Source organism: Bombina bombina, chromosome 8, assembly GCF_027579735.1.
Source record: "Bombina bombina isolate aBomBom1 chromosome 8, aBomBom1.pri, whole genome shotgun sequence".
In the NCBI taxonomy this organism is placed as follows: Eukaryota; Metazoa; Chordata; class Amphibia; order Anura; family Bombinatoridae; genus Bombina; species Bombina bombina.
The window spans coordinates 132494311-132516990 of record NC_069506.1 but is presented as its reverse complement, the minus strand read 5'-3'; the positions used below and the strand labels follow the sequence as shown (position 1 = coordinate 132516990).

General features: G+C 39.5%; 1 non-coding gene across 1 annotated transcript; it reads right to left on the bottom strand.

The window, feature by feature from the left end:
* Nucleotides 1-448: 448 nt before the first annotated feature.
* On the bottom strand, nucleotides 449-521 carry TRNAF-AAA (transfer RNA phenylalanine (anticodon AAA)). Its single transcript has one exon. It is a non-coding gene; the product is annotated as a tRNA-Phe (tRNA).
* Between the last annotated feature and the right edge of the window lie 22159 nt (nucleotides 522-22680).

The following is a 22680-nucleotide window of genomic DNA, read 5'->3' as shown; positions in this document are numbered from 1 at the left end:
CTCTCCCAACTGAGCTATTTCGGCTACGTGCCCCGTTCGTTTTAGTCTCCATTGAGAGACAATATTTTTACAAAACAGGAAATTCCGGATTCACCCTATTTTGCTGCCATGTAGTTCTCCTGCTAATGTGCAGGGCTAAAAACAAATGCTTATTTAATTAAGACATTGTCCAACTTGGAAAGAGAAGGCATCCACAGACCATAGCACTTTATTTGGAAGAGGAATATCAATTCTAGTGCTTTGGTTCCTATCATGAAAAAACAACTCTAGGAGAGGAGTTATTTTCATTTCTTAGAAATTGCAAGGAGTAAACTACTAGCAGTAATGGAAAATTGCCATTTGCGGAATGTATTCGGCGATTACACTTTATTTTCTAAAGTCTTGCTCTGAGGGGAAAAAAATGAAGCTACTTTGAAAGGAGTATTATATCTACTTGAAACCAAGCCACTGTCGAAACCCAGGGTCAAACCAGGGACCTTTAGATCTTTAGTCTAACGCTCTCCCAACTGAGCTACTTTGGCTATGTGCCCAGTGTATTTTAGTCTCTATTGAGAGGCAATATATTTAAAAAACAGGAAATTCTGGATTCGCCCTATTTTGCACATGTGATAAATCGGTAGTATGTTTGGTGCAAGGTACAGTGATTATTTTATTGTAAAATGATTTTGAAATGTGAATGGGTAAAGCCTTTTGTAGACATGTGCGGCATTAAAGTACATGACAAGTGTTTCCATCCGACAGGGCTGAAACTAATGCTTATTTAATTAAGACATTGTCCAACTTGGAAAGAGAAGGCATTCACAAACCATAGCACTTTATTTGGAAGAGGAATATCAATTCTAGTGCTTCAGTTCCTATCATGAAAAGACAACTCTAGGAGAGGAGTTATTTTCCGTTCTTAGAAATTGCAAGGAGAAAAGTACTAGCAGTAATGGAAAATTGCCATTTGCGGAATGTATTCAGCGATTACACTTTATTTTCTAAAGTCTTGCTCTGAGGGGAAAAAATGAAGCGACTTTGAAAGGAGTATTATATCTACTAAAAACCAAACCACTGCCGAAACCCGGGTTCGTACTAGGGACCTTTAGAGCTTCAGACAAACGCTCTCCGAGCTGAGATATTTCGGCCGTATCTTTTGACAGCTTGTACCGATGTAATTTCTTAAAAAATGAGGAATACTTAGCCAGAAGGACACACTCACAACCAAGGTAATACTTTGTGTTGGCCAGAAATAAAAGGAGCTCTGCGATTTCCCTTTCCTATATTTTAACTGCATTCAAATCCACAGCTGTTAGCAATAGGCTACCCTCCAATCTAAAATCACCCCTTTCTTTCATGTAATTGGCAAGAGTCCATGAGCTAGTGACGTATGGGATATACTTCCCCAACAGGAGGTGGCAAAGTCTCCCAAACCTCAAAATGCCTACAAATACACCTCCCACCACACCCACAATTCAGTTTTACAAACTCTGCCTCCTATGGAGGTGGTGAAGTAAGTTTGTGCTTGATTTTTCTTCTATGATATGCGCTTCTCATTATATTAAAGACCAATTAATCTCAGAGTACAGTGTTTGTCAGAGGGATGTGAAGAGAGTATCGCCTTTTGATTTTATGGTTTCTCTTATGGGAAATCTTTTCAAGGGTTCTCTGTTATCGGTCATAGGGATTCATCTCCTACCTCCCTTTTCAGATCGACGATATACTCTTATATACCATTACCTCTGCTGATAGTTTTCAATACTGGTTTGGCTATCTGGTATATGTGGATGGGTGTCTTTCGGTAAGTATGGATCATTGTGTAAGACACTCTCAGCTATGGTTTGGTGCTTCATGTATTAATATAAAGTTTTAAATATATGTATTTTACTTATATTTGCCATGAGTCAGGTCTATGTATATTTTCCTTTGCAGTCTAAACAGTTTCAGTATAGAAATCATGTTTGGGAAGTTTATTTAAACTTTTTTTCTTACCTGGGGTTCAGTCTTTTTCTAATTTGACTTTTTTAAAATTTTTTAATGGGCAAATCTAGGCTCGCGAGGATGCAAAATGCTGTTTTTTATTGCATCATTCTTGGTGCAACATTTTTTTGGCGTGAAGTTGTGCCTTTGATGGCGCAAATTTCTTAATTTCCTGCATCTTTGTTGACGCTAGTTGTTTTAGCACAAAATCGCGTTTGTTATGACGTGAGTTGTGTCATTTCCTGGTGTTGGTTTTGTTGCAAAACATTTTTTAACTTCCTTTTGCGTAATGCGTCATTGTTGGCGCCAACATTTTGTTATTTTACCCCTCTCCCTCTATTGCTCGCTGTTTTCATGAATTTTCAAAGTTATTATGCCTGCTTTTTTATTTTATTTTTTGTTTTAAAAAATGCTATCTTTATTTTTCTATCTACTGAAACTGTTACATTGTGGAAATTGAATGTTTTGCCTAATGTTATTTTTCTTTTTCTGTTACATTTTGCGAGATATCTCATTCTGATCCTGATGTTACTGTAGAAACTATGATGCCCTGAAAGACAATTTTACAAAGCTAAGTGTGTTCTTTTCATTAAAAAGCTGTTGTTATTTTCTTCAGCTCCATTATGTGGCATTTATTTATCATATTTTATGCTAATGTTTCCATATGTACAATGACATTTACTGTTTTTACTTACTCAGTTCATGTACTTGTTTAATCTGCAAACAACACGTTATTGCTTTTATCATAAAAGGTTATGACTGCTATTATGCCTTTAAGTAAACTGACGATGGTCTTTTTAATATTGTTAAAGGACCAATCAACACTGTAGATTTGCATAATCAACAAATGCAAGATAACAAGACAATGCAATAGCACTTAGTTTGAACTTCAAATGAGTAGTACATTTTTTTCTGACAATTTTAAAAGTTATGTCTTTTTCCACTCTCCCTGTACCATGTGACAGCCATCAGCCATTCACAAATGCATACACATACCATGTGACAGCAATCAGCCATTCAGAAATGCATACACACGTATTCTTGCACATGCTCAGTAGGAGCTGTTGACTCAAAAAGTTTAAATATAAAAAGACTGTGCATATTTTGTTAATGGAAGTAAATTAGAAAGTTGTTTAAAATTGCATGCTCTATCTGAATAATGGAAGTTTAATTTTGATTGAGTGTCCCTTTAAGATTTAATTAATTTTGTTCTAACTGACAGCATACTTAAGTTTATTCTACTGATGAAGGTTTTCTTTGGCTCAAAGGATCCTGTATCAGAGACAGTTTTGATAAAAATTCTCCTTATTTTTCATTTGAACATTCTTTTTTCTTTGTTAAGGAAACTTTGTTATTTTTAGCTTTTAGGAGCCTAGTCCTCCTATTAACTATCGCCTAGATTTAGAGTTCTGCGGTAGCCGTCAAAACCAGCGTTAGAGGCTCCTAACGCTGGTTTTTACCGCCCGTATTTAGAGTCAGTCATTAAAGGGTCTAACGCTCACTTTAGCCAATCAGATTGAGCTCGCATTCTATTGGTTGTTCCGATCAGCCAATAGAATGTGAGCTCAATCTGATTGGCTGATTCCATCAGCCAATCAGAATTTTCCTACCTTAATTCCGATTGGCTGATAGAATCCTATCAGCCAATCGGAATTCGAGGGACGCCATCTTGGATGACGTCCCTTAAAGGAACCTTCATTTGTCGTCTAGTCGTTGGAAGAAGAGGATGGATCCGCACCGGAGGTCTGGAAGATGGAGCCGCTCGTCATCGGATGGAAGAACATAGAAGATGCCGCCTGGATGAAGATGTTTGCCGGTCCGGATGTCCTCTTCTGCCCGGATAGGATGAAGACTTCTGCCCGAAGATGGACTTCTTCAGCCGCCGCTTGGATCAAGACTTCAGCTGGAGGATGGATGTCTTCAGCCCCCCGCTTGGGCTTGGATCAAGACATCGGAGCCTGGACCGATCGGTGATACCCGGTGTGGTGAAGATAAGGTAGGAAGATCTTCAGGGGCTTAGTGTTAGGTTTATTTAAGGGGGTTTGGGTTAGATTAGGGATATGTGGGTGGTGGGTTGTAATGTTGGGGGGGTATTGTATGTTTTTTTTTCCAGGCAAAAGAGCAGAATTCTTTGGGGCATGCCCCGCAAAAGGCCCTTTTAAGGGCTGGTAAGGTAAAAGAGCTTTTCTATTTTAATTTTAGAATAGGGTAGGGCATTTTTTTATTTTGGGGGGCTTTGTTATTTTATTAGGGGGCTTAGAGTAGGTGTAATTAGTTTAAAATTGTTGTAATATTTTTCTAATGTTTGTAAATATTTTTTTATTTTTTGTAACTTAGTTCTTTTTTATTTTTTGTACTTTAGTTAGTTTATTTAATTGTATTTATTTGTAGGTATTGTATTTAATTAATTTATTGATAGTGTAGTGTTAGGTTTAATTGTAGATAATTGTAGGTATTTTATTTAAGTAATTTATTGATAGTGTAGTGTTAGGTTTAATTGTAACTTAGGTTAGGATTTATTTTACAGGTAATTTTGTAATTATTTTAACTAGGTAGCTATTAAATAGTTATTAACTATTTAATAGCTATTGTACCTGGTTAAAATAAATACAAAGTTGCCTGTAAAATAAATATTAATCCTAAAATAGCTACAATATAATTATTCGTTATATTGTAGCTATATTCGGGTTTATTTTACAGGTAAGTATTTAGCTTTAAATAGGAATAATTTATTTAATAAGAATTATTTTATTTCGTTAGAATAAAATTATATTTAACTTAGGGGGGTGTTAGTGTTAGGGTTAGACTTAGCTTTAGGGGTTAATACATTTATTATAGTAGCGGTGAGGTCCGGTCGGCAGATTAGGGGTTAATAATTGAAGTTAGGTGTCGGCGATGTTAGGGAGGGCAGATTAGGGGTTAATACTATTTCTTATAGGGTTATTGAGGCGGGAGTGATGCGGATTAGGGGTTAATAACTTTATTATAGTAGCGGTGAGGTCCGGTCGGCAGATTAGGGGTTAATTATTGTAGGTAGCTGGCAACGACATTGTGGGGGGCAGATTAGGGGTTAATAAATATAATATAGGGGTCGGCAGTGTTAGGGGCAGCAGATTAGGGGTACATAGGTATAATGTAGGTTGCGGCGGTGTACGGAGCGGCAGATTAGGGGTTAAAGAAAATATGCAGGTGTCAGCGATAGCGGGGGCGGCAGATTAGGGGTTAATAAGTGTAAGGTTAGGGGTGTTTAGACTCGGGGTTCATGTTAGGGTGTTAGGTGCAGACTTAGGAAGTGTTTCCCCATAGGAAACAATGGGGCCGCGTTAGGAGCTGAACGCTGCTTTTTTGCAGGTGTTAGGTTTTTTTTCAGCTCAAACGGCCCCATTGTTTCCTATGGGGGAATCGTGCACGAGCACGTTTTGTAAGCTGGCCGCGTCCGTAAGCACCGCTGGTATTTAGAGTTGCAGTGTCGGTAAATTATGCTCTACACTCCTTTTTTGGAGCCTAACGCAGCCATTCTGTGAACTCTAAATACCAGCGGTATTTAAAAGGTGCGGCCAAAAAAAAGCACGCGTAGCTAACGCATCCCTTCTAACGCAAAACTCCAAATCTAGGCCTATGTTATTTTAAAGTCTGGATTTTAAGATTTTAATTTGCTCCTGAGGTGTTTTCCTATTTCAAGATACTATCTGTATTATGCTCTAAAGAATCTTTTATCCTGATTCCCTTTTGGGACTGTACTACTATTTCTATGGAAATTGGTACTTATTTTTAGCATTCTTTAGAGTTTGAATATAACCTTAGTAGAGCATATTCACGTACTGTTTATATTTTTAGCTCAGCATTATCTGTGGCTGACATTACTGTTCTTTCAACCTTTTTGTTGTTGAACAGTTAGCAAAAGTAGTTTTATTTTCTCAGGTATATAACTCTGTTTATTTGCTTCTGATGTATTCATTTTATCATGTTTACTATATCTATTATTATCATTTCAAATATTTTTTGTTATCTCTAGCTTGTTAGGATAATAATTTGTTTGATTTCTATTATCTCCACTATTTCTGGAGGTTTAGAGTTTTTTCTGCCCTACTTTTAGTCGGTGAGATAGCTCAGTGTGTGAATGTCCAAACTACAAATGCTTGTTCTAGATCCAAGGGTCATAGATGCATATTCCTGCAGGGTTAATACAGCCCTTCAGCCTTTTGAGGTCAATTTTTTGTGTACCATTTATTTAGGTAATAATAGCAACTGTTTTTATCAGCTGCTAATTTGGTTAACTCCAAGGGGGGTAGTTATCATCGTGTCAACTTTCCTGCCTTCGCCGGCCCAATATGCCCGCCTAAGCTTGCCTACCTTCGCCGCCGCGGACCTGAAAAATAAGTTATCAATAAATCTGTCAAAAAGCCGCGCACCAAGTATGGGGCGATGAGCAGCGGACTGTGATAGTTATCACTCATCCGATCTCGCTGCTCTTCGGCTTTTTGACAGCTTTATTGCTAGCCTGTCACTAAGCACTCACAGTAAACTACACTGTTTTACCCCCTATACCGGCGCCCCCGGAGCCCCCCGCAACTAAATAAAGTTACTAACCCCTAAACCGCCGCTCCTAGACCCCGCCGCAACTATTATAAATGTATTAACCCCTAAACTGCCGCTTCTAGACCCCGCCGCAACTATTATAAATGTATTAACCCCTAAACCGCCGCTCCTAGACCCCGCCGCAAAACACTTATAAATTTATTAACCCCTAAACCGCCGCTCCCGGACACCGCCGCAACCTACATTATACCTAGTAACCCCTATCCTGCCCCCCTATACCGTCGCCCTCTATAATAAAGTTATTAACCCCTATCCTGCTGATCCCGCACCTTGCCGCAACTAAATAAATAGTTTAACCCCTAAATCGCCGCTCCCGGACCCTGCCCCAACCTATATTAAATTTATTAACCCCTAATCTGCCCCCCCTACACCGTCGCCACCTATAATACATTTATTAACCCCTATCCTGCCCCCCACTACACCGCCGCCACTGTAATAAATTTATTAACCCCTAAACCTAAGTCTAACACTAACCCTAACACCCCCCTAACTTAAATATTAATTAAATAAATCTAAATAATATTTCTATTATTAACTAAATGAATCCTATTTAAAACTAAATACTTACCTATAAAATAAACCCTAATATAGCTACAATATAAATAATAATTATATTGTAGCTATCTTAGGATTTATTTTTATTTTATAGGTGACTTTCAATTTATTTTAACTAGGTACAATAGCTATTAAATAGTTATTAACTATTTAATAGCTTACCTAGATAAAATATAGAGAAATTTTAACTGTAAAATAAAAACTAACCTAAGTTACAATTACACCTAACACTACACTATACTTTAATACATTTTTCCTATTTAAAACTAAATACTTACCTGTAAAATAAACCCTAAGATAGCTACAATGTAATTAATAATTACATTGTAGCTATTTTAAGATTTATATTTATTTTACAGGTAACTTTGTATTTATTTTAGCTAGTTAGAATAGTTATTAAATAGTTATTAACTATTTAATAACTACCTAGCTAAAAGAAATACAAAATTACCTGTAAAATAAATCCTAACCTAAGTTACAATTAAACCTAACACTACACTATCATTAAATTAATTCAATAAATTAACTACAAATAACTACAATTAAATACAATTACATAAACTAACTAAAGTACAAAAAATAAAAAAAGCTAAGTTACAAAAAATAAAAAACATAAGTTACAAACATTTAAAAAATATTACAACAATTTTAAGCTAATTACACCTAATCTAAGCCCCCTAATAAAATAACAAAGCCCCCCAAAATAGAATAGTTATTAAATAGTTATTAACTATTTAATAACTACCTAGCTAAAAGAAATACAAAATTACCTGTAAAATAAATCCTAACCTAAGTTACAATTAAACCTAACACTACACTATCATTAAATTAATTCAATAAATTAACTACAAATAACTACAATTAAATACAATTACATAAACTAACTAAAGTACAAAAATTAAAAAATGCTAAGTTATAAAAAATAAAAAACATAAGTTACAAACATTTAAAAAATATTACAACAATTTTAAGCTAATTACACCTAATCTAAGCCCCCTAATAAAATAACAAAGCCCCCCAAAATAAAAAAATTCCCTACCCTATTCTACATTAAAAAAGTTCAAAGCTCTTTTACCTTACCAGCCCTTAAAAGGGCCTTTTGTGGGGCATGCCCCAAAGAAAACTGCTCTTTTGCCTGTAAAAGAAAAATACAACCCCCCCCAACATTAAAACCCACCACCCACATACCCCTAATCTAACCCAAACCCCCCTTAAAATAACCTAACACTAATCCCCTGAAGATCATCCTACCTTGAGTCGTCTTCACTCAGCCGAGCCACCGATGGAACTGAAGAGGAGATCCGGAGCGCCAGAAGTGATCCTCCAAGGGGCGCTGAAGAAGTCTTCCATCTGATGAAGTGATCCTCCAAGCGGCGCTGAAGAAGTCTTCCATCCGGGCGATGTCATCTTCCAAGCGGCGCTGAAGATCATCTTCCATCCGGGCGATGTCATCTTCCAAGCGGGGTCTTCAATCTTCTTTCTTCAGGATCCATCTTCATCCCGCCGACGCGGAACATCCTTCTTCCCCGACGGACTAACGATGAATGAAGGCTCCTTTAAGGGACGTCATCCAAGATGGCGTCCCTTCAATTCCGATTGGCTGTTAGGATTCTATCAGCCAATCGGAATTAAGGTAGAAAAATCTGATTGGCTGATTGAATCAGCCAATCAGATTGAGATCGCATTCTATTGGCTGATCGGAACAGCCAATAGAATGCGATCTCAATCTGATTGGCTGATTCAATCAGCCAATCAGATTTTTCTACCTTAATTCCGATTGGCTGATAGAATCCTAACAGCCAATCGGAATTGAAGGGACGCCATCTTGGATGACGTCCCTTAAAGGAGCCTTCATTCATCGTTAGTCCGTCGGGGAAGAAGGATGTTCCGCGTCGGCGGGATGAAGATGGATCCTGAAGAAAGAAGATTGAAGACCCCGCTTGGAAGATGACATCGCCCGGATGGAAGATGATCTTCAGCGCCGCTTGGAAGATGACATCGCCCGGATGGAAGACTTCTTCAGCGCCGCTTGGAGGATCACTTCATCGGATGGAAGACTTCTTCAGCGCCCCTTGGAGGATCACTTCTGGCGCTCCGGATCTCCTCTTCAGTTCCATCGGTGGCTCGGCTGAGTGAAGACGACTCAAGGTAGGATGATCTTCAGGGGATTAGTGTTAGGTTATTTTAAGGGGGGTTTGGGTTAGATTAGGGGTATTTGGGTGGTGGGTTTTAATGTTGGGGGGGTTGTATTTTTCTTTTACAGGCAAAAGAGCAGTTTTCTTTGGGGCATGCCCCACAAAAGGCCTTTTTAAGGGCTGGTAAGGTAAAAGAGCTTTGAACTTTTTTAATGTAGAATAGGGTAGCGATTTTTTTTATTTTGGGGGGCTTTGTTATTTTATTAGGGGGCTTAGATTAGGTGTAATTAGCTTAAAATTGTTGTAATATTTTTTAAATGTTTGTAATTTATGTTTTTTATTTTTTGTAACTTAGCTTTTTTTATTTTTTGTACTTTAGTTAGTTTATGTAATTGTATTTAATTGTAGTTATTTGTAGTTAATTTATTGAATTAATTTAATGATAGTGTAGTGTTAGGTTTAATTGTAACTTAGGTTAGGATTTATTTTACAGGTAATTTTGTATTTCTTTTAGCTAGGTAGTTATTAAATAGTTAATAACTATTTAATAACTATTCTAACTAGCTAAAATAAATACAAAGTTACCTGTAAAATAAATATAAATCCTAAAATAGCTACAATGTAATTATTATTTATATTGTAGCTATATTAGGGTTTATTGTATAGGTAAGTATTTAGTTTTAAATAGGATTAATTTAGTTAATAATAGAAATATTATTTATATTTATTTAATTAATATTTAAGTTAGGGGGGTGTTAGGGTTAGTGTTACACTTAGGTTTAGGGGTTAATAATTTTATTACAGTGGCGGCGGTGTAGGGGGGGCAGGATAGGGGTTAATAAATGTATTATAGGTGGCGACGGTGTAGGGGGGGCAGATTAGGGGTTAATAACTTTATTATAGAGGGCGGCGGTATAGGGGGGGCAGGATAGGGGTTACTAGGTATAATGTAGGTTGCGGCGGTGTCCTGGAGCGGCGGTTTAGGGGTTAATATGTATAGAGTAGCTTGCGGTGGGCTCCGGGAGCGGCGGTTTAGGGGTTAATATGTATAAAGCTTGCGGTGAGCTCCGGGAGCGGCGGTTTAGGGGTTAACATATTTATTATAGTGGCGGTGGGCTCCGGGAGCGGTGGTTTAGGGGGTAATATATTTATTTAGTTGCGGCGGTGTAGGGGGGGCAGATTAGGGGTGTTTAGACTCGGGGAACATGTTAGTGTGTTAGGTGCAGACATTTCCCATAGGAATCAATGGGATGTCTGGCAGCAGCGAACTTGTACTTTCGCTATGGTCAGACTCCCATTGATTCCTATGGGATCCGCCGCCTCCAGGGCGGCAGATTGAAAACCAGGTACGCTGGGCCGGAAAAGTGCCGAGCGTACCTGCTAGTTTTTTGATAACTAGCAAAAGTAGTCAGAGCTTTACCAATTTGTTGCTTTTCCATTTGGTCTAGCGACAGCTTTATAAATCTTTTCAAACGTTCTGGGAGCCCTTCTTTCTGTAATAGGGTATTGTGGTGTTTCCTTATTTGGATGGTATCTTGGTATTAGGTTAATCTTTTCTTTTATTAGAATCTCTCATGAATCAACTAGTTTTGTTTCTTCAAGACATGATTAGAGGATTTAATTTACGTAAGAGTTTTGTGATTCCTCAGACAAGGGTCACCTCTTTTTGGGTTTCTAGATGGATTCTGTGTTCATGACTTTGTCTTTATCAGACAAAAGTCAATTGTAATTGGCGTTAGCCTGTCTAACTTACAGTTTACATCATTCCTTTCAGTAGCTATTTGCATGGAAGTTTTAGGTCTCATAACTGCAGCATCCGACATGGTTCCCTTTGCTCATTTTTCATCTGAGACCTCTTTTGCTTTGCCTACTGAATGAATGGTGCAGGGATTGTTTTCAGATATCACAGTTGATATTCTTAAATCCCAACACTCAACTCTCTCTGATTTGGTGATTAGACTATCATCGTTTTATTCAGGGGGCCTCCTTTTGTTCGTCCTTGACTGTATTCTTAATGGATGTAAGTCCTACAGGTTGGGGAGCTGTCTGAGGGTCTCAGACAGCACAAGGGGTTTAGAAACTTCAAGAGGCGAGGTTTCCAATCGATATTTTAGAACTCCGTGCTATTTTCAGAGCTCTTTCAGGCTTGGCCTTTTTTAGGAGAGAACTTTTCATTTTGCTTTTAGACAGACAATATCACCAATCATATGCCAATCATCAAATAGGGACTCACAGTTCCTTAGCAATTAAGAAGTATCTTGAATACGTTCTTAGGTGGAATTAATCTCCTTTCCATTTTCTACGATTTATATCTCAGGTTTAGACATTTGGAAGGTGGATTATCTCAGCCGTCAGTCTTTACATCTGGGAGAGTGGTATCTCTATACAGATGTGTTTTCTCAATTTCCCAGGTACCTTTTCAGGTCCAGGGATCCTCAAGCAGAAATGGTGGATGCATTAGCAGTATCTTGGTTTTGTAACCTGGCTACATCTTTCTGCCTCTGGTTTTTTCTATCAAGGGTGATCTCTAAAATCGGATTATAACAGTCTCATGTGGTTCATGTGTTTTCCTACCTCCCCATCAAACTACCGCCCTATTTCCCTCCTCCCTCTTGCCTCAAAGCTTCTCGAAAAACTAGCATATGCATGCCTATCCCATTTCCTTATGTTAAACTCCCTTCTTGACCACTGCAATCTGGATTTCGTCCCCATCACTCCACAGAGACAGCTATTGTTAAGGTTACCAATGACCTACTTACAGCAAAATCAAAAGGTCACTTCTCTCTGCTTATCCTCCTTGATCTGTCCGCAGCCTTAGACACTGTTTACCACTCTCTTTTGCTCCAAACCCTCCAATCCTTCGGCATCTGTGACACAGCCCTTTCATGGCTCTCTTCCTACCTGTCAAACCATACCTTTAGTGAAGTCTTCTCTGGGGCCTCCTCTGCCCCATCACCACTTTCTGTCGGAGTACTGCAAGGCTCTGTCATCAGTCCCCTTCTCTTCTCAATCTACACGTCATCACTAGGTTCCCTAATAAAGTCCCACGGTTTCCAATATCATTTGTATGCCGACGACACCCAAATCTACTTCTCTGCACCAGACCTATCTCCTTCCTTGCTAACCCGTGTCACTAACTGTTTTTCTCACATCTCTTCCTGATGTCCTCTCACTACCTCAAGCTAAATCTCTCCAAAACCGAGCGCCTCATTTTCCCCCTTCTTCAAAAATCTCCACCCCCAATCTCTCTATAACTGTCGACAACTCCATCATTACCCCTACCCAGCATGCCCAATGTCTCAGGGTCACATTTGACTCAGATCCTTCTTTCACTCCTCACATTCAGTCCTTGGCTAAAGCCTGCCGCTTCCACTTTAAAAATATCTCTAAAATTAGACACTTCCTTAAACAAGACACAACTAAGATTTTAATCCACTCTCTCATTCTTTCCCACCTCGATTCCTGCAACTCTGTCCTCTCTGGTCTCCCCACTTGCCGCCTAGCTCCTTTACAATCCATAATGAATTACTCTGCCAGACTCATCTTCCTTACACGTCGCTCTTCATCTGCTGCTCCTCTCTGCCAATCCCTTCACTGGCTTCCTCTTGCCTCTAGGATCAAACACAAAATTCTCACTCTGTTTCCGGATACTCTCCCTCCCGTCCCCTTCGCTCTGCTCATGACCTCCTACTCTCCTCCTCTCTGGTTACCTCATCGCACTCCCGTTTACAGGACTTCTCCAGACTGGCTCCCATCTTGTGGAACTCTCTGCCTTGCCCCACAAGACTCTCCCCTAGTTTTGAAAGCTTCAAGCTCTCCCTAAAGACTCTACTGTTCAGGGATGCATACAACCTATGCTAACCTTTCTCTATACCAATTCCACTCCTCCATTGCTATCCCCTGAACCCCCTTAGCATGTATGCCTAAGAGTCCAGCTGTTTGTAGATCACCTTCTTAAGAGTTGACTACAACAGTGCAACTCTTGGCAGGGCCCTCTACCCATTTGATCCACAACCTCTGCCATTGCAAAACTCCTATGCTGCTCTTGCCGAATACACTTGTGATGAGGAGATTGCTGTTTCTGAGCCCTCTGAAGCTGTAACAGGTAATTTAAATCTATTGGCACCTGATTCTCCAGGTAACATAACACAGGAAAGAACTGCAGATGTGTTTTTGAGAAAAAGACTGTTAGTGGGTGACTCTATTTTGAGGAATGTGTATTTAGGTGAAAGTAAAGGAGAAACAAGGGAGGTTAGATGTCTTCCAGGAGCTACTGCTCACAGGGATAAGAATCGTATTTTGAGAATTGTTAAGGCAGCAGGAAAGGGAAGTGAGTTAGATTTGATTGTACATTTAGGAACAAATGATCTGGCTAGTAATCATGTTGCTGCTGTTCAGAAAGAGTTTTGTGACCTAGGTAATCATTTAGAGACTGTGGCATCAACTCTATCATTTTCTGCTATTTTACCTGTGTATGACCAGGAAGCAGGAAAGATGGAGCGGATAACAACATTTAATTCTTGGTTAGATAAGTGGTGCAGGGAACGAGGATTTGGTTTTATTGGCCATTATAGCTCTGTTTGGAAAGATACTAGGTTATTTAGGAGAGATGGCTTGCATTTGGATGCTAAAGGAACAGAGTATCTGGGAGAGGAGTTCAAATACTTTATTAGAAATCATTTAAACTAATAAAGGGGGGTAGCATTAATATATCCACCTGCCCCCCACAGCATGCCAAAACTGTTAGTCCAAGTAACAATTCTAGAAATTCTAGTAGAAAAATTCTTCGTGCCATGAGCACAAATGCTCGCAGCTTAGGAAATAAATTACCTGAACTCATTTCAATAATGACTAGGGACAACTTGGATTTAGTAGCTATAACAGAAACATGGTACAATGATTTGCATGACTGGGACATAGTCATACCTGGATACAGGTTATTTAAAAAGAACAGAGTAGGAAAGAAAGGTGGAGGAGTTGCTTTGTATGTAAATGAAAATATAAAGGTTACTGAAATTGTAGGAACAAATGATGAGGTGGAAAGTATTTGGGTGACTTTGGAAATTGGAGATAAAAATGTTTTTAGAATAGGGGTTGCATATAGGCCTCCATTGCAGGATGAAAAACTGGACAATCTGTTATTAGATGAAATAACCAAAATGACCATGAAGGGTAAGGTTATAGTACTGGGGGACTTTAATTTGCCAGATATAGACTGGAAGATTCCTTCTGCTAGATCGGCTAGAAGCAGGTATATTCTTGAATCTCTGCTAGGGGAATCACTTGAACAATTAGTCAAGGAACCAACTCGTAAGGAAGCTATATTAGATCTAATACTTACAAACAGTGATACAGTTTCAGATGTGTCTGTAGGTGAGAACTTAGGATCCAGTGATCATCAATCTGTTTGGTTTAGTATTCATGTTCAGGAACTGTCCACCCAGACTAAAACGAAAGTTTTAGAATTTAGGACGGCAGATTTTTCATTAATGGGAGAATACCTAAAAAACTATTTAAAGGGTAAAACTCTTATTACAGGAGTTCAAGAACAGTGGGAATTTGTGAAAGGTGCCATTTTAGATGCAACCGCACACTGTATTAGACATGTCTGTAAAAGTAAAAGAAAGCGGAAACCAATTTGGTTTTCCAAAGAAGTAGCACATGCTGTAAAGACAAAAAAGATAGCTTATAAAAATTACAGACACACACAAGCAGATGATGATATGAAAATATGGAGACTCCAACAAAAAAAGACTAAGCAGTTAATTAGGAAGGTTAAAGCTCATGCAGAAGAGAAGATAGCACAGTCAGTAAAACATGGGGACAAAACATTCTTTAGATATATCAGTGAAAGAAGAAAAAATAAGGTAGGAATAGTAAAATTGAAATCAGTTGATGGTAGAATAATAGAAGGAGATAAGCAGATTGCAGACTGTCTCAATGATTACTTCTGTTCTGTTTTCACTAAAGATTGTGAAGATACAATGTCTACATTAAGGGATGCTACGCAAAATAGAAACAAGCTTAACAGTAATCTTTTTACAGAGGATGAGGTTTTGTTAGCATTATCAAAAATAAATGTTACAAAGGCAGTGGGTCCTGATAATATTCATCCAAGGGTTTTAAAAGAACTTCGATCAGTGCTAACTGTCCCATTAACTGATCTGTTTAATCAGTCACTATTAACAGGAGCTGTCCCAGATGATTGGAGAATAGCAAATGTAATACCCCTTCATAAAAAGGGCAGTAGAGAAGAATCTGGCAACTACAGGCCAGTTAGTTTAACTTCAGTAGTAGGGAAATTAATGGAAAGCCTCTTAAAAGAAAGAATTATGACTTACATAAAGACAAACAATTTAGAGGACCAAAATCAGCATGGTTTTACTTCAGGGAGATCATGTCAGACTAATCTAATTGACTTCTTTGATTATGTAACAAAAGTATTAGACAAGGGAGGAGCAGTTGATGTAGCATATCTAGATTTCAGCAAAGCATTTGACACCGTCCCACACAATAAACTTATTCACAAACTATATCTCCTTGGTCTAGATTCAAAAATTGTGAACTGGGTGGAATGCTGGCTTAAGGACAGAAAACAAAGTGTCTTAGTAAATGGAGTTCATTCAGCAGAGGGGGCTGTTACTAGTGGTGTTCCTCAGGGGTCAGTTCTGGGGCCTGTTTTGTTTAACATATTTATCTGCAATATCAGCAAAGGGCTACAGGGGAAAGTATGTCTCTTTGCAGATGATACAAAAATTTGCAACAGAGTGGATGTTCCAGGGGGGGTAGACAAAATGAGAAGTGATATACAAAAATTGGAGGATTGGACAAACGACTGGGATCTAAAGTTTAACACAGCAAAGTGTAAAATAATGCATTTAGGGAAGAAAAATCCAAATGTTAATTACAGACTCAATGACACTTACTGACTGTTACAGACGAGGAACAGGACTTGGGAATTATTATTTCAGATGATTTAAAACTTAGTAAACAATGTAGTAATGCAGCGAGTAAGGCTAGCAGAATGCTTGGATGTATTGGTAGAGGTATTTGCAGCAGAAATAGTAAGGTTCTTATGCCACTTTATAGATCATTAGTTAGGCCTCATCTTGAGTATTGTGTGCAGTTCTGGAGACCATATCTTCAGAAGGATATTAACAAACTTGAATCTGTGCAAAGGAGGGCTACCAAAATGGTACATGGTCTAAAAAATAAAACTTACCAGGATAGGCTCAATGACCTAAATATGTATAGCTTAGAGGAGAGAAGGGAAAGAGGTGATATGATAGCAACTTTCAAGTACATTAAAGGGTTTAGTAAAACTGAGGCTGTGGGTATTTTACATAAAATGGAAAATTCAAGAACAAGGGGTCATGAGCTCAAGCTAAAGGGTAGTAGATTCAGGAGTAATTTGAGGAAGCACTTCTTTACAGAAAGAGTGATTGATTTATGGAATAAACTTCCTCAAGAGGTAGTAGCAACAAACACTGTGGGGGACTTTAAAAATGCATGGGACAAGCATAGGGCTATCCTACGAACTAGATAAGTTTATACTGTTAGGTAAGGTCGGGCAGACTTGCTGGGCCCATGGCTCTTATCTGCCGTCAATATCTATGTTTCTATGTTTCTATGATCCCTATAATTGTTTTGTTGTACTCCCCCTTTGTTTATAGCGCTGCGGAATCTGTTGGCGCTCTACAAATAACCGATAATAATAATAAAAATAATAATACTAGTCATATCTGAAACCTAGTTTGTATATCAGATGCCTGGAAAACAAAAGAATGTTATTTATTTTGAAATAAATTGGACATTTTAAATTGACCATATAGCTACTTACTCATTTCAGAAGATACTTATCTACTATGTTACTGTTAGGCATTTCTCTCAGATCCAAAAATATACATTTATAAAATACTGAGGTACACCATAACTAAAAACGTCTGGGCTTTGTGTATTTGGAACTCAGCATGTGCCAATTTGCACTAAGATAATAGATATTTAAATTGTTGGTCATCCTGAAAAGGTATCTCAAATTGTAGACCTCTCGGCTGCTTATCCACAGGGATTCCTGTGATCTAAGTAATGAATTTCTTAGGCTAAATTAATTTAGAGATTTCAATCTGGAAAGACTATTCAACAATAATTCTTTAGAAATTACCTCTTTTGACACCGTGATTAAAGGCTCTTAATATGTGACATTATCTCTTATAGTTTGGGACAAATGTTTGTTCTTTAGAAGTCCTGTCTAGTGAAACTCTGAACAGCAGGAGGTTTGAGTAAACATACTTTCTTTCATGTGTATTGGGGACATGCCTGGCTTGTACTTTGTCACTGACACAGAAAGGGGGGGTCGACATCGCCCAATTCAGTGTTGTCAACAATGTTGTATAATGCAGCAATAAAATTGATATCAATAGCTTCCTATATGAATGAAATAATTAATATGATATCTGTGCACAATTTCGGATTCACCCTATTTTGCACGTGATAAATCGGTAGTATGTTTCGTGCAGTACAGTGATTATTGTATTGTAAAATGATTTTGAAATGTGAATGGGTAATGCCTTTTTGTAGACATGTGCGGCAGTAAAGTATATGATACGTGTTTCCATCCGACAGGGCTGAAACTAATGCTTATTTAATTAAGACATTGTCAAACTTGGAAAGAGAAGGCATCCACAGACCATAGCACTTTATTTGGAAGAGGAATATCAATTCTAGTGCTTCGGTTCCTATCATGAAAAAACAACTCTAGGAGAGGAGTTATTTTCCTTTCTTAGAAATTGCAAGGAGTAAACTTCTAGCAATAAAGGAATATTGCCATTTGCGGAACGTTTTAGGCGATTACACTTTATTTTCTAAAGTCTTGCTCTGAGGGGAAAAAAATTAAGCTACTTAGAAAGGAGTATTATATCTACTAAAAACCAAGCCACTGACGAAAACCAGGATAGAACCAGGGACCTTGAGATCTTCGGTCTAACGCTCTTCCAACTGAGCTATTTTGGCTCTGTATCAGCAATGGCTGTGCTTTTCGGTTTGCATTCAGCTGTGTATTTGTTGTTGTTTTTTTCCTGACAAGTTACTTTCGTTTGATTTGCTAATGCATTTTGTTTGCTAAAGTCTTACTGCTGATGTCTCACTTTGTCATCAAAATGCTTCTATAGTGAATGCAGTCTTTTTCCTATAAAAACGGGAGCCACTGCCAATACCCGGGATCAAACCAGGGACTTTTAGGTCTTCAGTCTCACGCTCTTCCAACTGATTTATTTTGGCCATCTCATTTGTGCACATGTGCTGATGTAATTTCTTAAAATTGAAGAATGCTTAGCCGGAAGGGCACATACGCAACAAAGGTAATACTTGGTGTTGGCCGGAAATAATAGGCACTCTGCGTTTTCCCTTTTATATATTTTAACTGCGTTCAAATCCACAGCTGTTATCTATCATCCCATCTAAATTCACCCCTTTTGTGCTGAAACCCGGTATTGAACCAGAGACCTTTAGATCTTCAGTCTAATGCTCTCCTACCTCCTGGACAGCATCCATTTTAGATTCATTCGGAAGCTGCATTGTTAGTGAGAGGAGGGACAATGTAGCTGCTGCTGATTTAGTAGGGAAATCTATAGCTAGGCTAGTGTATTCAGTGTCCACTACAGTCCTGAAGGACTCATCTGACCTCTGCTGTAAGGACAGCACCCCAAAAAGCCCTTTTTAGGGCTGCTTTTTTTTTCCCTGTGTAATCTAATTGCAGTTGCCTGCCTGCCAGCGTGTGTGTCAGGCTCACAGCATATACTATGCCCACTTGCCCAGTGCCACCACTCATATCTGGTGTAACAGTAGTGTAAATTTAAAAAAAAAAAAAAATTTTGAGTGTGAAACATCAGTCTGCTTGTGTAATCTAATTGCAGTTGCCTGCCTGCCAGCGTGTGTGTCAGGCTCACAGCATATACTGTGCCCACTTGCCCAGTGCCACCACTCATATCTGGTGTAACAGTAGTGTAAATTTTTAAAAAAAATACTTTTTTGACTGTGAAACATCAGTCTGCTTGTGTAATCTAATTGCAGTTGCCTGCCTGCCAGCGTGTGTGTCAGGCTCACAGCGTATACTGTGCCCACTTGCCCAGTGCCACCACTCATATGTTGTTTAATAGTAGTGTACATTTAAAAAAAAAAAACTTTTTTGACTGTGAAACATCAGTCTGCTTTTTTATGTCAGGCTCACAGCGTATACTGTGCCCACTTGCCCAGTGCCACCACTCATATCTTGTTTAATAGTAGTGTAAGTGTACATTTAAAAAAAAAAAACTATTTTGACTGTGAAACATCAGTCTGCTTTTTTGTGTCAGGCTCACAGGGTATACTGTGCCCACTTGCCCAGTGCCACCACTCATATCTTGTTTAATAGTAGTGTAAGTGTACATTTAAAAAAATAAAAACTTTTTTGACTGTGAAACATCAGTCTGCTTTTTTGTGTCAGGCTCACAGCGTATACTGTGCCCACTTGCCCAGTGCCACCACTCATATCTTGTTTAATAGTAGTGTAAGTGTACATTTAAAAAAATAAAAACTTTTTTGACTGTGAAACATCAGTCTGCTTTTTTGTGTCAGGCTCACAGCGTATACTGTGCCCACTTACCCAGTGCCAGTGGCACCACTCATATCTTGTTTAATAGTAGTGTAAGTGTACATTTAAAAAAAAAAACTTTTTTGACTGTGAAACATCAGTCTGCTTTTTTGTGTCAGGCTCACAGCATATACTGTGCACACTTGCCCAGTGCCACCACTCATACCTTGTTTAATAGTAGTGTAAGTGTACATTTAAAAAAAAAAAACTATTTTGACTGTGAAACATCAGTCTGCTTTTTTGTGTCAGGCTCACAGTGTATACTGTGCCCACTTGCCCAGTGCCACCACTCATATCTTGTTTAATAGTAGTGTAAGTGTACATTTAAAAAAAACTAAAAACTTTTTTGACTGTGAAACATCAGTCTGCTTTTTTGTGTCAGGCTCACAGCGTATACTGTGCCCACTTGCCCAGTGGCACCACTCATATCTTGTTTAATAGTAGTGTAAGTGTACATTTAAAAAAAAGAAAAAACTTTTTTGACTGTGAAACATCAGTCTGCTTTTTTGTGTCAGGCTCACAGCGTATACTGTGCCCACTTGCCCAGTGGCACCACTCATATCTTGTTTAATAGTAGTGTAAGTGTACATTTAAAAAAAAAAAACTTTTTTGACTGTGAAACATCAGTCTGCTTTTTTGTGTCAGGCTGACAGCGTATACTGTGCCCACTTGCCCAGTGCCACCACTCATATCTTGTTTAATAGTAGTGTAAGTGTACATTTAAAAAAAACAAAAAACTTTTTTGACTGTGAAACATCAGTCTGCTTTTTTATGTCAGGCTCACAGCGTATACTGTGCCCACTTGCCCAGTGCCACCACTCATATCTTGTTCAATAGTAGTGTAAGTGTACATTTAAAAAAAAAAAAACTTTTTGACTGTGAAACATCAGTCTGCTTTTTTGTGTCAGGCTCACAGCGTATACTGTGCCCACTTGCCCAGTGGCACCACTCATATCTTGTTTAATAGTAGTGTAAGTGTACATTTAAAAAAAAAAAACTTTTTTGACTGTGAAACATCAGTCTGCTTTTTTGTGTCAGGCTCAATGCGTATACTGTGCCCACTTGCTCAGTGCCACCACTCATATCTTGTTTAATAGTAGTGTAAGTGTACATTTAAAAAAAAATGACAGGCAGAGGCAGGCCACCCCGCAGGTGCCGTCGTGGTCGTGGTGCTGTGATTCCCTTTGGCCCTAGAATAATGCCCAGTGTTCAGAGGCCACGTACCATGAACTCGAAAAGTTCTGAGGACATAGTTGACAGGCTAACACAGGACACCCAATCTTCTACAGCTTCCGCTCAGAACCTTGACGAACCATCTTCCTCCAGCTTAGCTTCGGGCACCTCTCAAGTTACCACTCACCCGCCTGCCGCCACCACCAACACTAGCACCACAGCCGCTTCACTTGATCTGTCAGAGGAGTTATTTACACATCAGTTTGAAGAAATGAGTGATGCGCAACCATCATTGACAGAGGATGTAGATAACAGTGATATGTCTCAGTCAGGCAGCATTACAGACATGGACGTACGGTGTGATGATGATGATGTTGTACCTGCTGCTGCTTCCTTTGTTGAGTTGTCAGATACAAGTGAAGCGGTTGATGATGACAATGCGTCCGTGGACTCCGTGGATGTCACGTGGGTGAACAGGGGGAAAGTTCAGATGGGGAGACAGAGAGGAGGAGACGAGTTGGAAGCAGGGGGAGGTCGTCGCAAGGAGCTAGTGGCACAGTCAGACAGCACGCCAATCAACGCATGCTGTTGCCACCACCAGAATGCCGTCATCCCAGAGCTCAGCAGTGTGGCATTTTTTGTGTGTGTCTGCCTCTGACAACAGCGATGCCATTTGCAACCTGTGCCAAAAGAAACTGAGTAGTGGGAAGTCCAACACCCACCTAGGTACAACTGCTTTGCAAAGGCACATGATCGCACATCACAAACGCCTATGGGATCAACACATGAGTACAAGCAGCACACAAACTCAAAGCCGCCATCCTCCTCCTGGTCCATCATCTTCAGCCACATCAACCACTGCTGTCCTCCTTGCCCCCCCTCAACCATCCGCCACTCCGTCTCTCACCTTGAGCAGTTCCTGCTCATCAGCCCACAGTCAGGTGTCTGTCAAGGACATGTTTGAGCGTAAGAAGCCAATGTCACAAAGTCACCCCCTTGCCCAGCATCTGAAAGCTGGCTTGTCTGAACTCTTAGCCCGCCAGCTTTTACCATACAAGCTGGTGGAGTCTGAGGCGTTCAAAAAATTTGTAGCTATTGGGACACCGCAGTGGAAGGTACCCGGCCGAAATTTCTTTGCACAAAAGGCAATCCCCAACCTGTACTCGATTGTGCAAAAGGAAGTAATGGCATGTCTGGCACACAGTGTTGGGGCAAGGGTCCATCTGACCACTGATACCTGGTCTGCAAAGCATGGTCAGGGCAGGTATATCACTGTAATAAATCACCTACACTGCGCATTGGGTAAACCTGCTGACGGCTGCCAAGCATGGAATGTGTGGCTCTGCAGAGGAGTTGGTGACACCGCCACGACTTGCAGGCAGGCCTGCTGCCACCTCCTCTACTCCTCCTACTCCATCCTCTTCCATAACCTCCTCGGGTGAGTCCTCTTCTGCTGCTGTGTCTTGCTCCACATCAATGGCACCCCCCCAGCTCCCCAGGTACTATTCCACATACCGGATACGGCAGTGTCACGCTGTCTTGGGGTTGACTTGCCTGAAAGCAGAGAGTCACACCGGACCAGCACTCCTGTCCACCCTGAACGCACAGGTGGATCAGTGGCTGACTCCGCAC